The following is a 14,271-nucleotide window of genomic DNA, read 5'->3' on the forward strand; positions in this document are numbered from 1 at the left end:
TAAAGGTATGGAAGGTAGAGGATTCAGACAATGCTCTTCACAATACTCAGATTATAAATCCTGTGATTCAGTAAAATTGAAGTTATCTATTTCAAATGCAGACACTGATTTTAAACATTGGTCACCTAGCTCCACCTTCTGGCTAAAACAATAACTTTTGTTTCCCTACCCACTCCTGGCATAGTTTCATGGTTAAATATTATGATGTTGGCGCCACCTGCTGGAATGTTTTTCTAAAAACAAACACATACCCTAGAGATGGGAAATTAGATAGCTGCTATACTGCAGAAATATGACTTCTAATTTATCTGGAAAAATAAAATATAATATTTGAAAAATAGCTAGATTATTCTAAAGATTATTATGAACTATATTTATTCTTATGAAAAAAGTTATATATCCCTTTAGCAATTCATTTTCTATTTCCTCTTTTGCTGTCCCAATGCAAACTTTAGCCACAAAAGAAACTATCCCAAAATAGTTTGAGGAAAATTAATATTTGAGCACACTGAAATAGATTATTCCTTAAATTGTATAATTTTAAGAAGTAGATAGTATTCGTCCCCCATTTACCCACTAGAAAATTGAGATTTATTTAGTTTAGCTGCATCTAAAGTGTCTTATACCAAAATAAAATACAGTAAAATTTGAATTAAGGTATTTTTACACTGAGATTTTGCTTTTTCTACTCTACTTGTTTTCATTGCTAATTAAGGGGGGTTGAGAAAATGTGGATTGTAATTAAATATGATTTTTTAAGCCTGTGAAAACATTTGCTAATCTCTGTTAATAGTAGGTCTTTGTCAGAAGTAAACAACTACTCTTAGCCAAGATCACTCTATTTCCTTTATTAGTTTTCCACAGGCTGCATGCCACACTTTCTATTTGTTGCCTGTGTTTTTTTTTTCTGCCTAGCTATCTCTAAAACCAATCATGATATTCAATATTCAAATCAAATTTGAATATTGACATTTGGGCAGAAAGGTACAAAAGAAGAAACAATAACTTGTTAATTATTCCAAGATCTTGATTAGATTCTACATAAACATTAGGATGCTAAAAGTTCCATCAAATTAAAAACAGATGCTTCATGAATTTACTAATACTAATCTTATTTGATCTAAACTTTTTAAAGGATTTCCTTTTTGTGTTTTCATTGGTATATTATAGCTGTGCATAATTTGGAGGTACCTGTGATATTTTGATATAGTTACACGATGTGTAATTATCAAGTTAGGGTAACTGGGATATCTATCACCTCAAACATTTATCTTTTCTTTGTGTTGGCAACATCACAATTCTTCTAAGTATTTTGAATTATACAATAAATAATTGTTAAGTGTAATTTACTTACAGTACTATTGAATACTAGAACTTAATATGAGCTTTTAAATGCATTTTGAATAGCGTTTTAGCTACTAATAAATGCCAGTCAGGATCCTCCATTGCAGCTGGCAAGGAGGACTCTCTTTTAGGTTAAGTTGTGAAGAAGGATGGCAGCCTAGCAGAATGAAGGTGGATGTGAGAAGCCTCCCTCATCTGCAGAGAGACCTATTAGTAGTAGGACAGAATAAGGTCAGCATACAGAGGGAATAAAGCTAATACTAAGACAAATAGTTATTATTTGAACAAAATTTCCTTTTGTTTTTAACCTATTATCAAAACAAAATAATATTCTTTCCAGTGTGCTGCTTTCATAAGTGTTTCTGCTCTTGCAACTAAAAGAGTGCTAATACAGTACTCCAAAAATACTTACTGATGAATACAGTACTAATACTTATAGTACTTATTGACTAATACAGTACTCCAAAAATATTTATTGACTTAATATATTTAGAATGGAATGATCTTATTCTCCTAAGTTCTCTTTCATTACTTTATTGAATTATGAAAGTTAAGGTAATCATGTACACTTTACCTTTTCTCATATTTAATACGGTTTATAAATGTGCTATAGAAATATCAAAGATCATGACATTTAACCTGCCATATTGTTCAACAAATGAATCCATGCACCCGGAAAGTGTTCCTTAAATATGGTATATGTTCAATAAAGGTAAATGTGTTTGCCAGAGTAATCTGTTTCCATGTGTCAGTTCTAATACATAAAGACAGGAAGGGAGAGTTTTCCAAGGGTTTTATAATTTCATACAGAACTGTAACTCACTGTTACGACAAAGTAAGTTAAGTTAAAGTATCAGTATAATGATTACTAACATCTATATTTGTTATATAGTAGGTGCTTGAAAGAAAATCCTTTGTATGAAATAATAGTGCATTTACATTTTTTCTCTTTGTAAAAAAAGTAATTCTGTCAATATAAGAGGAAATAATTTCTCACACAAATTTTTCAGTTCTTGCTATCTGAAAAAATATCTTATCTAGGATGCTAATCCAACTGTTAGTGTTCCTGTGATTGTGTAAGTATCAGAAGAGCAATTTGTATTTATTTCTGTGATATTAAATACATAATGCAGTTTTCAAAGACTACTTAATTAAATACCTAGGATACAATAAAATCAAATGTCTTTAAAAATGTCTTCAGTAAAAATGAGCATATCTTAATAAGGTTACTTTTTTTGCTTAATAAATAATTCTGTATGCTCTTTGGATAAATTTCCAATCTTCCATTCTGTATCATCTATTTTCACTTTTGTTCTCAAAATAGTAACTTACTGTAGAAAATTGTATGACAATCAAAACTAGAGAATGCATAGAGGAAGACATTTGTTATCTCTGTGAACTTGAATACAATTATTTGCTATTATAACGCAATGACAGTTTTAGTACACTCACCCTGTTATCATCCTAGCTTTCCCTTGATTTGAGATTTTAAGAATTATAAGTACTGCAAGAGGAACTCTCTTCATTACTAAAACTTAGCTGGAAATTAATTTTTGTTCTAAAAATATATTGCATTGTGTTTTTCTAATAAGTGCAAGCTAAATAGTTAAATAAGCTGAAGACTGCAAAATAACAAGAGGCTTCAAATGAGTCCCTTTATTCTCCTGTAAGCTCACACACATATAGTATAAACCTAGAGGAAAACGGAGAGTAACAGGAAGCTATGACTTGCCATACAGACTCTAAGTCTTGAGTATTACTGATCCTAACATCAAGGTACTTTCAATATACAATTTCTAAAAAGGCATACTAGCTAATAAAGATACATCCAATATTGATCCTTTTAGCCACGCCTTATCTAGATTAAAAGTTAAGTACTCAACAATTGTAAAGTGTGACTATTAATCATTCATTTCAGCTTTGCTCTGATGGTTGTCCAAAAATTAGTATTAGGTCCTGAAATTCAGGATTTTTTTTTTCAGTAGGCAGTTAATTGTCACTCCAGCTAAATAATCAACCAGTATTTCCTCTTTAGATTTATATCATTTCCAGGAGCAAATATGACATTATCATCACTTTTGAAAGATTTCTTCAGATCAAAATTAGGCAAGAAGAAATTTTTCTATTGCTCTGAAGATTACCCTTCATGGGGAGGGAGTCATTTATTTTGCTATGAAAGTTAATCACCATTAGCAAAAAAAGAAAAAAAAAAGGTACTTTTGTGTTGATACTTTTATACTTTTATGTGTGAGTATCTTCCTTTCGCTATGAAGCAGGACCAAAGGATTCTGTAACCTTGACTTCCATAAATCAGAACACAAATGAGAAACCAGGAAGAGCAGGTTTCTCTAGACATGTTTCTCTAGACTGATTGCTTGCAGGAGAAGGTGAGTCAGGGCAGAGACTGGACAGCATGAGAAAATGTTTTATATTAATCTTTGGATTCTTGTATGTGTTTGATGAGCTGATGGTACACTTGGGTCCTTTCTAGAAAGAAGTTGTGTTTTCAGTCTTTCCCAAAAATTTTTATTTACTTTGATACAAGATTGATAGAAAGTTAAAACATTCCAACTATGAGAAAAATAAACTATTTGGGGTGCAAATATCACAAAAGTTTGTTGTCAATTTGACTCTTTAAACTTGTAGAGATGTAGCTAAAATAGCTGTTTCTACTTGTAATAATTTATTAATTTATTACACATCTCTATTTAAACCCATGTTTTATAAATAATATTTACAAATGTCCTACATAAGTTTAGAAATATTACTTATTTTCATGCCCACATTTCTTTAAACAGTTGTATTCAACTTCTTCTTATGTGTGTTCAACATTACTGTCATAATTGTCACTGGAGGCTGGTCAAAGTGGCTCACACCTGTAATCCCAGCACTTTGGGAGGTTGAGGCAGGCAGGTCACTTGAGGCCAGGAGTTCAAAACCAGTCTGGTCAAAATGGCAAAACCCCATCTCTACTAAAAATACAAAAATTAGCCAGGCCTGGTGGCACACACCTATAATCCCAATTACAAGCATCCCTTGAACCCAGGAGGCAGAGGTTGCAGTGAGCCGAGATGGTGCCACACACTCCAGCCTGGGCCACAGAGTGAAACTCTGTCTCAAATAATAATCATCATCATCACTATAACAAGTTTTTGCATCATATAGTGATTTTCAAAGCCTTATTATTTCACTCCCATCTCAGTGTCTTCAAACACAGCACTTTTTAAGTTCTAGTTTTATGCCATTTCATGTTACAGGGAATTTATCCAACGCCTCGACACTCTTTCATATTACATTAGAATAGTTGTTCATTTTTATCTGTCCTTTAAGTGTATATTTAGGATCTCCAAAGTGTAGCCATTTATTTATTCTATTAGCTTTGAAAGTGATCTCTAAAAGACTTGCTTATAATTACTTTCAGAACTCTAAAAGGTGAAGTTTTACCCCAAGAGATAATTAGTAACTTTTTCTTGACTTGTGTTTTTATTGATTCAGCTAGGTAACATTAATAAATATTAAAAACTAGCATTCATTACTTCCATTTCCAACTAATGTGTTTTCAAAAAAAAAAAACAAAAACAAAAAAAACTTTATTTTCCAAAATAAAATAATTGAGGAAGAGCCCTGAAATAGAGACTTCATAAGGGACCTGAGATGAAGCAACTCTCTTCTGTGAAATAACTTAGCGAAATAAAATGTAGATCAAGTTCAAAATAACAGGAGAAAATCTAAATGAGTGGGCATAATAGTTCCTTAAACTTACGAAGTTGGAGAGATGGGTAGAGGAAGGAAAGGAGAGAGGCAGTGAGAAAAACAGCAATCACCAAGGGTTTGGGATCTCTCAGCTGATTTATTTCCCTTTTCTAATCTCAACTCTTAGCTCCATTTCTAACCATTTAACCTTATCTTCTTCAACTGCTAGATTTCACCCATCAGTCTCTTATGACTACAGGCAAATGAAAAGATGGCCCTTAAATGGTCCCTCCTGGCCTATAAAGCCATTTCTTGTTAATTCTGATTTTCCTCTTATCCCTCCTCCGATACATTCATAACCGATGCATTAATATAAAGTTAATTTAGGAAAAGGGCAATGCCCACTTCTAATTTCCTGAACCTTGTGGAAACCCTCTAGTCCAGGCCTCTTACTGTCTCTGCTGAACATACTTGCTCTGCCTTATCCTTTCTGGCAGCCAACTGATGACTTTTGACCTTAGTTTCTGTTCATCTACCAAGACCCATAATTTATGAGGCACCATCATCAGCCAGCAGCTCACCTCTGCCAGCTTGTGCCTATCCCCAGCCTCTACTTATCCACTAGTCTAAAAGGAAATCAGAGATCAGAAATGGTGACATACGACAGTCAAACCAAAAAGGATATGTGATTAAAGTGCATAAAAAATTGTCACAGAAAAATTCCCATATGTAATAATAGCAAAGGGGGCCATTTGTTACTTTTTTTTTTTTTTTTTTTTTTTTTTTTTTTTTTTTTTTTTGACAGAGGGTCTCTCTGTTACCCAGGCTGGAGTGCAGTGGCATGATCACAGCTCACTGCAACCTCAACCTTCCTGGGGGTCCAGTGATCTTCCAGTTCCATCTCCCAAGTAGCGGAATACAGGCCTGCACCACCATGCCTGGCTAATTTTTTGTTGAGATGGGAGGGTCTTACTTTGTTACCCAGGCTGATCTCGAACTCCTGGACTGAAGTGATCCAGAGATTTGAGATCAGCCTGGACAACAATTGTTATTTTTAACATTCAAACTGCAGCTCCTGGTTAATTGCTTTCCTTGCAATGGCCCAATGACCTAGTGACACATTAAGCATGGCGCTAACTTTGTGCCAAAGCTGTGAGAAGCTATAGCTCCAGGCAGTAGGAAGAATAAGCAGGTCTTTATGGGGTAAAAGGGAAGGAGGTGAAATTAGCCCCTATCCCAGAACAGGTTAAGACAAATCATAGCCCTAAAGATGGAAAATGTGACGTGCTTTCTGCATATAATTCAAAACTAAAATGCAATATTAAATCTGACCTGCTGATAATGACTCCCAAAAGCGTGTACACATCCTATCTCTAATCCCTGGAACCTATGAAAGTTACCTAATTTGGAAAATGGGTATTTGCAGATGTGATTAAGAGTTTTGAGATGAGGAGACTATCCTGGATTATCTGGGTGGGCCCTAAATGCTATCACAACTGTCTCTATAAGAAGGGAGCAAAGGGGGAGATTAGATACACACAGAGGAAGGGGACAGGTGAAGATAGAAACAGAAACTGGAGTGACATGGCCTCAAGCTAAGGCAGTCACCAGAAACTGGACGAGTCAAAAAATTGTTTCTACCCTAGTAGGTAGCAAAGCCATGCTGGTATATTAGTCTCAGACTTTCAACCTCCAGAACTGTGAGATAATACATTTCTGTTCTTTTTAGTAACCAAGTGTGGTGACTTGTTACAGTGGCAATAGGAAACAAATACACTAACCCATAACATAAATTTAGGGAAGTCCAACAAAAATGCTGCCCCTCCACCCTGGTGTGACTCCTTCATTGGTTTTCATTGATTTCTCTCTTTTTTTTTTTTTATTTTGAGACAGAGTCTCACTCTCACCCAGGCTAGAGTACAGTGGCGTGATCCGCTCACTGCAACCTCCAACTCCTGGGTTCAAGTAATTCTCCTGCCTCAACCTCCCAAGTAGCTGGGACTTAAGGTGTGTGTCACCACGCCTGGTTAATTTTTGTATTTTTTTTTTTTTTTTGAAAAACAGGGTTTCACCATGTTGACCAGGCTGGTCTTGAACTCCTGACCTCAAGTGATCTGCCCGCCTTAGCCTCTCAAAGTGCTGGGATTACAGGCATGAGCCACCGCACCTGGCCTCCTTCACTGATTTCTTTGTTCAACACTAAGTCTGTAGAATTTCACCTAAATTGTTTCCAGAGTTAGGGAGAAATTGCTGAAAAATCTTCAACATGGACGTTTCTATATTTTAGCAATACATTTGAAAAAGAATTTTATGATACACATTCAGACGAAATGGATATAGAAAGAACTAGTTAATTGCAAACTTGGGTGAATGGGAACTAAGTAAACAATTCTGTCAAAAGGTATTGGCAAATCAACAATGATCAACATGAAAGGAAGCTTTCTGTGCTGTGCTACAGAGCATGCTTCTCAGTGCTGTTCTATGCAAGGTTTGTATCACAAATCTGGATGACAACATGACACGATATGGAGGCATTATGTTGCAGAGATGAATAAAAATGACTCTCGACAACAGAGTGATAAGTTAAATCTAAAAAGATGTAACTTAATATAGACAAATTAAAAATCCTATAACCAAGACTTCACAAGTTAACTGTATAGGCATGGAAAAGGTAAAATCCGCCATATATTCCTTACATGACAAAGATAGGAAAAAAGAATATTAAATGTTACAATGAGCCAGATGATAAAGAGATGATAGAGATAGATAGGTAGATAGAAGATAGATAGATATGCAGATAGAAGATAGAAGGCAGATAGATAGACAGACAGATGATAGATTTCTCGCAAACTTTGTGGTGTAGATTTAAGACCACCTACATAATTTGCAGGTTCTAGCACCAAATAAAAATGCAGAACCACTTGTTCAAAAATTAAGAATTTTATCAAAAGGCTGCAGGAAAACCATATTAACTCTTCTTTGTACAAAGCCTCGTGTGACTGCACAGGCCATATACCATGAAGCCAGCCCCATACTGGTATTATTTTACATGAGATCCATTTATATAGCAATCATAAGCCATCATATCTGCCTTGTTGAGTACTAAAACTCTAACACAAAATACAGAGCTTGGAATCATAGGATGCTCAGTAGATATTACAGAATGAAAGGATGGCCAAAAAGAAAGAGTCATGAATCTCTCAACATCCCATTTACTAAGAGGACAAATAACATTTTGTATGGAAAGGTAAGAGACTTTAATTATAAGAAAAAATTCCAGTGTTTAGAGAATTATAGGACCATAAACACAGTTTACCTCCCTCAAACTTTGTTTTCAATAAGAAAGTCACAAGATAATACTACAGATCTGAATTACTCACAATTCTCTCATTTACCTTGAAAAATAGCTTCAGATTGTATGATAAACAGTTATATTGAAATCAAACTAAATAAGTTAAAGTCTATTAATATTCCCAAATGGATTCCACGGCCCACTGGAAACCCAGAAAACAAACTAATAAAACAGAAAATCAGTGAATGGTACAAGATAGATCAGTGTTGATATTCCGTTTGTATTTCTGCTCAAGTTGTTTCATTTATGTGAAAAACCTGACAAATTACTTTTTAAGAACTTACACTGTGTTTGCATAAATTTACAAATGTACAATCTAATTACAGAAGCATCAAACAAACATGACAAACATTTTTTCTTAAAATGTAAATAGACGGGCGGATCACGAGGTCAGGAGATCGAGACCATCCTGGCTGACACGGTGAAACCCCGTCTCTACTAAAAAATACAAAAACTTAGCCAGGTGAGGTGGCGGGCGCCTGTAGTCCCAGCTACTCGAGAGGCTGAGGCAGGAGAATGGCGTAAACCCAGGAGGTGGAGCTTGCAGTGAGCTGAGATCCGGCCACTGCACTCCAGCCTGGGCGACAGAGCGAGACTCCATCTCAAAAAAAAAAAAAAAAAAAAGTAAATAGAATATTTGATGTTTCTATAAATTCGGTTGCCAAATGACCAAGTTTTAAAACACTGGGAGTGAAAGAAAGGAAAAATGAAGAGACACACACTTCAAATTATTTTATCTACAAAAAATAAAAAAACAATATTTAATATTAATATTTAAACTAACAAAAATTGTGTGGAGGCTCGGAAAATTCTTGTTTTATGCGACATAGATATAGCATTTATTAGTGCAATGGTACTTTAACTAATTTCATCAGTATATATGCATCAAGCACCCAGAGAAAAATAATAAAAACGGCAGCTGAAGTACAGCAACATCTTAATAAGTTAATCTTACTTGAATTATGAAATAGCACATCAGATATAAAATAAAAATTAGCATATATTTCTTAGACAGAAAATGAGAAAAATAATCAGATGTGAGAAAATCTGATTTAAATATTAATATTCCAAATTCTTGGTGTAGTTAATGACATAAAAAGATAACATTTAAAGTAATATAAAATTACATCTAATTTTCAGACATAACTGATGCAGGATTTTTCTCTGTCTCTTTGCTAGACTCACAGAAGGGGCACCCTGTCTACTCGGCCTGCCATGCTCAACCCCTTGCAGAAGGGAGCTCATGAGCAAGTGAGTGGGATCTGACTGGCTCAAAGCACCAACACAGGAGCAAGCTCTGTGTGAGGCCCATGGCCAGACCAAGAATGTTGCCATGAGGAGAATGCAGTGGTGCCCAGGTGAGGGTGCCTGTGACCCTGAAGTTCCAGAGAGGGTGGTTCAGCACTCCTGCTGTCCGCAGATGGTTGTGTGTTAGCAACTCAGTTGGCCCCTTGCCTTGTTGCATGGGGTGGTTGCCTTCCACTAGTGAGGGCAAAGGGCCAGTGTGACAGCCCTTTCTGGTTTCCCACACTCAGTGGGCTCCAGGTTCTTGCCCAATATCCAAGAAGAATGAGGTCACATGGATGGTTGAAGGATGGTGAAGGCAGAGAATTTGATTGACAGATGAAAACAGCTCTCAGGAGTAAGGGGAGCTGGAGAGGGAATAGGAAGGGTAGGTCATCTTCCCCAAAGTCAGGTTGTCTCTTCCCCTAAGTCATGCCATCTCTTTTCCCCAAAGTCAGGCCATCTCTTCCCTAAAGTCAGGCTGTCTCCTTCTCTTGACTGAGTCTGGAGTCTTTATAGGCACAGGATGGGGAGTGCCTGCTGATTGGTTTGTGAGTATGCAAAAGGGTTAAAGCAAAGACACCACTCAAAGGTGAGCATGACAGTGAAGAAAACCAATTAGGAAAGGGTAGGTATATGTAAAACAGGTGAAGGGTAGGGATCAATCAGAGGAAAACACTCCAAACTTAAAGACAAGTTCTCAACCTGGTCCAAGAACTTAACGTGTAGCTTGGCTTTTGGGCTTTAAACTGTCTTTGGCTGGGAGGTGGGGCTTCACCAGGTACCCACCACTATCTGCCTAGGCGTTTGGCTGCCTCCGGTCACTATCATAACTGCTATCTTTAATATAGAATCCTCCACATATAAGTTAGAGATTATATAAGGCACACTGCCAGGGAGTCCCACAGGCAAGTAAATTGAGGAAACATTGTACAATATAGACCCTTCTGAAAATTCATAACCACTTTAACATACTATAAGTTCTGAAAAGTTCTACATAAAAATATTTGTTTAACTTTGTTTGACCTAGAATTTCCCAAACTTATTTAAATTCGATACCTAATTAAGGTAGGGAAATACGTGGCTTGTTTACCTGTTTATTTTTACATAAAATTATAGGCATTTTGAGATGGTGTTTTTTCTGGAGTTTACTTTGAATCATAATTCTATATCAAACATGTACAGACAAGAATACTGCCTATGCTTACATTTAATAGTCACAACTTTTCACAATTCATTTTACAGTTTAACTGTACTCATTTTTTGAAAATGTAATGTTTATGCAAATATACTGTATGGAATCAGGGAATTAATACTCTTTCCCCTTACAGTTTTTACTTTGTGTATTAGTCAGAGTTGTCTACAGAAATAGAACCAATAGGATATATTCTACTAAAAGATACATATGTATCCTGTTTTATATATAAAGGGATTTATTACCTAAGAGATTTGTTTATGTCTCTAATCAGAGACAGAGGTAAGTCCAAAAGAGCCTATGCTCCAGTTTGAATCTGAAAGCAGGCAGGCTGCTTTACAATCAGAAAGAGCTGGTGTCTCAGTTCAGAAGTCATCAAGTAGGAGAATTCTCTCTTAATTGGAAGATGGCTGTCCTTTCTTTCTATTTGGGACTTCAGCTGATTGGATAAAACTCCCCCATAATATGGAGGACAATCTGCTTTAACCTACCAATTCAAATATCAACCACATTTTAAAACATCCTCACAGTCACACTCCAAATAATGTTTGACCAAGTATCTGGGCACTCTGTGGCCCAGCCAAGCTGACTCATAAAGTTAATGATCACACTTGGCCTGATCAAAATTTTGAGATTTCTGTCCTGTGCGGGACACTGGCTGACTATAGTATAATAAAGGTTATCAACCAATGGTGGGGAAAATAGAAACCATTCTAAGAATGTCTCAGTCCATTTTATAAAGATATAGAGGAATACCTGAGGCTGAGTAATATATAAAGAAAAAAGGCTTATTTAGGTTACAGTTCTGAATATCTACAGGATATTCAAGAAGTATTGTGCCAGTATCTGCTTCTGGCAAGGGCCTCAGCTTACAATCATGGCATAAAAAAAAGGGGGGCCAGGCGCGGTGGCTCACTTCTGTAATCCCAGCACTTTGGGAGGCCGAGGTGGGCAGATCACGAAGTCAAGAGATTGAGACCATCCTGGCCAACATGGTGAAACCCCATCTCTACTAAAAATATAAATAATTAGCTGGGTATGGTGGTGGGCGCCTGTGTCCCAGCTACTCAGAAGGCTGAGACAGGAGAATCACTTGAACCCAGGAGGCAGCGGTTGCAGTGAGCCAAGATTGGGCCACTGCATTCCAGCCTGCGCAACAGAGCGAGCTCTGTCTCAATAGATAGATAAATAAATAAATAAATAAATAAATAAATAAATAAATAAATAAACAAATAAATAAATGGGGGGCAGGAGTAGGTGTGTCACATGGCAAGAGAGGAAGAAGAGGAGGAGGATATGCCAGGCTCTTTTTAACAATCAGATCTTGTGGTAACTAATAGAATGAGACCTCATTCATTACCACAAGGAGGGCACCAAACCATTCCTGAAGAATTCACTGCCATGGCTCAAAATGAGGGTCACATTTCAACACTAGATTTGGAGAGGACAAATATTCAAACTATATCACAGAGGTATCATTGAAGGAATGCTTGTGGTTTAGGACCTGATGGTTGATGCCACTTATTAAGCTCTTGTCTTTCAAATGTAAATCCACTCTTTCATAATCTACTTTGTGAAGGCAGGGTTGGAACTGTTCATATTTTATTTCTCTTTAGAAATAAAGAGCTGAAAATTTAACCAGCTGGCGTCTTGGAAGGTGTATCCAATAAGTGACACTGGAAGGAGACTGGAAGGCAGGTGGAGGGGTAGGATATTGTTTGTTTATTTATTTATTTATTTGGCTCGCAGTGTCATCCTAGCAAGAACACTAGACTTTGCAGCAGCAAATATTTCTAGCAGCAGTTCTTTCCAGTTTCCAAGATCTTTCCACATTCCCAGAATTGGTTTTATCATTCTTCCTTAATCATACCAACACCTACCAGATACTGCCCCCTTCTAAAAACTCTCCAATCCCCAGCCCTGAAGGACCTCCCCCCACCTCCCTCCGCCACTACCCTCCATCCAACTTCTTGTGATACTCGCTCAGATTGGCAGTGTTCCCCTCCTCAGAGGTCTGGTTCCTAGTTTACCGGGCTGCTCCTCCAAACTTCTGAACTCTGACCATCCCAGCCTCTTCCCCAGCCCTGTTATCACGTAGAAAAAAATGAATTTATTGAGTGAGGACTTTGAGAATATAACTAGGATAATAGAGTAACATATTTCAAATCAATGTAGGTGAGAAGGTTTCAGTAATTAGAGGTGTCAAAAATTGAATGGGTTGGATTGAATTTTTGATCATTGATTTAATCAAAACAAGCTGAATTGCCACTAAATGAAGATATTGCCAAGGGAAGGCAGTGTCTTCATTTAGTGGCAACTCCCTTGACAATATCGTCATTTAGTGGCAATTCAGTGGGAGACTGGGCTGAAAGATGTCTAAGGTTCTTTTCATTTGGATGATCTTACAATGTAATCCATAGTAAAATATAATCATAAGTACCATGATCAATAACCACTACCTAACAAGTACTGGATCCAATTCTTTATTTATATTATTTATAATGATTATAACAACTCTATATTGTTGGATATTACCACTGTCATTTTATAGATATAGAGAAAGTAATTGAGGATCATGCATGATAATGAATTGGCCAGGGTCACAAGAGTTTTCAAGTAGTTACAATAGGATTTGGGCTCTTGTGGGTTCCACTACCTACTTCCTAATAAGTCTCAGACATGTGACTCTGGAATATTCTTTCATTCAGTCTTACAGTTCCTGATTCCTGCTAACCCTTTTGATTTTTTTCCGTACAAAATATGTTAGGAGGAAAAGCAGTGAGACATCATGAGTAAAACTTGATGACAATAGTTACATATTCATCAAACCCATGTTACTTATCTGTACCCACTGCCATTTGGACATGCTGCACCTCTGTCAGAAATGCTCTTTCTTTAGCTACCTGGCAAACTCTGGCTACTCTACTCCACTGAGAAGGCTATTTGGGCCCATCTTCAGAGAGCATTAGGGGCTCCCAAATGTCCGTACAATACAACACGTGTAATTATTGAAGCTCACTGTACATTGCTCTACCTTTTTGTTTTTGCTAATCTATCTGACTGCCTTTGAGGGCAATAATTTATTCATTTTGTATGCATAGGACCTGACAAAATAAGTAATAGTAGCACAAAACATTTTAAATAGTGTGTCAATTCCTGGTTTGTGATAATGGGGAAGTTTATACAATTTTTCTACAACTTATTGCTCCCAGAGGGGAGCATTTCAAGAAGGGCATGGGTAATGGTTTTGAACATTACAGTTGGGCAAAACTGTTTAATTTTTCTAAGCCTAGCTCATCAGAGAGACTTTTCAGCAGTTTCTAACATGATACAAAAGTCATATGGCAGAAAGTGTCCATTGAATTCAGGAGAAAGATCATTTGATTAACCATTTTGAGACAAG

General features: G+C 36.5%; 1 long non-coding RNA gene across 2 annotated transcripts in view; it reads right to left on the reverse strand.

The window, feature by feature from the left end:
• LOC102139027 (uncharacterized) overlaps positions 1–14,271 on the reverse strand; it is a 352,230-nt gene that overhangs the window by 306,768 nt on the left and 31,191 nt on the right. The gene's annotated exons all lie outside the window — the stretch shown is intronic.

This window comes from Macaca fascicularis, chromosome 14, assembly GCF_037993035.2.
Source record: "Macaca fascicularis isolate 582-1 chromosome 14, T2T-MFA8v1.1".
Classification (NCBI taxonomy): Eukaryota; Metazoa; Chordata; class Mammalia; order Primates; family Cercopithecidae; genus Macaca; species Macaca fascicularis.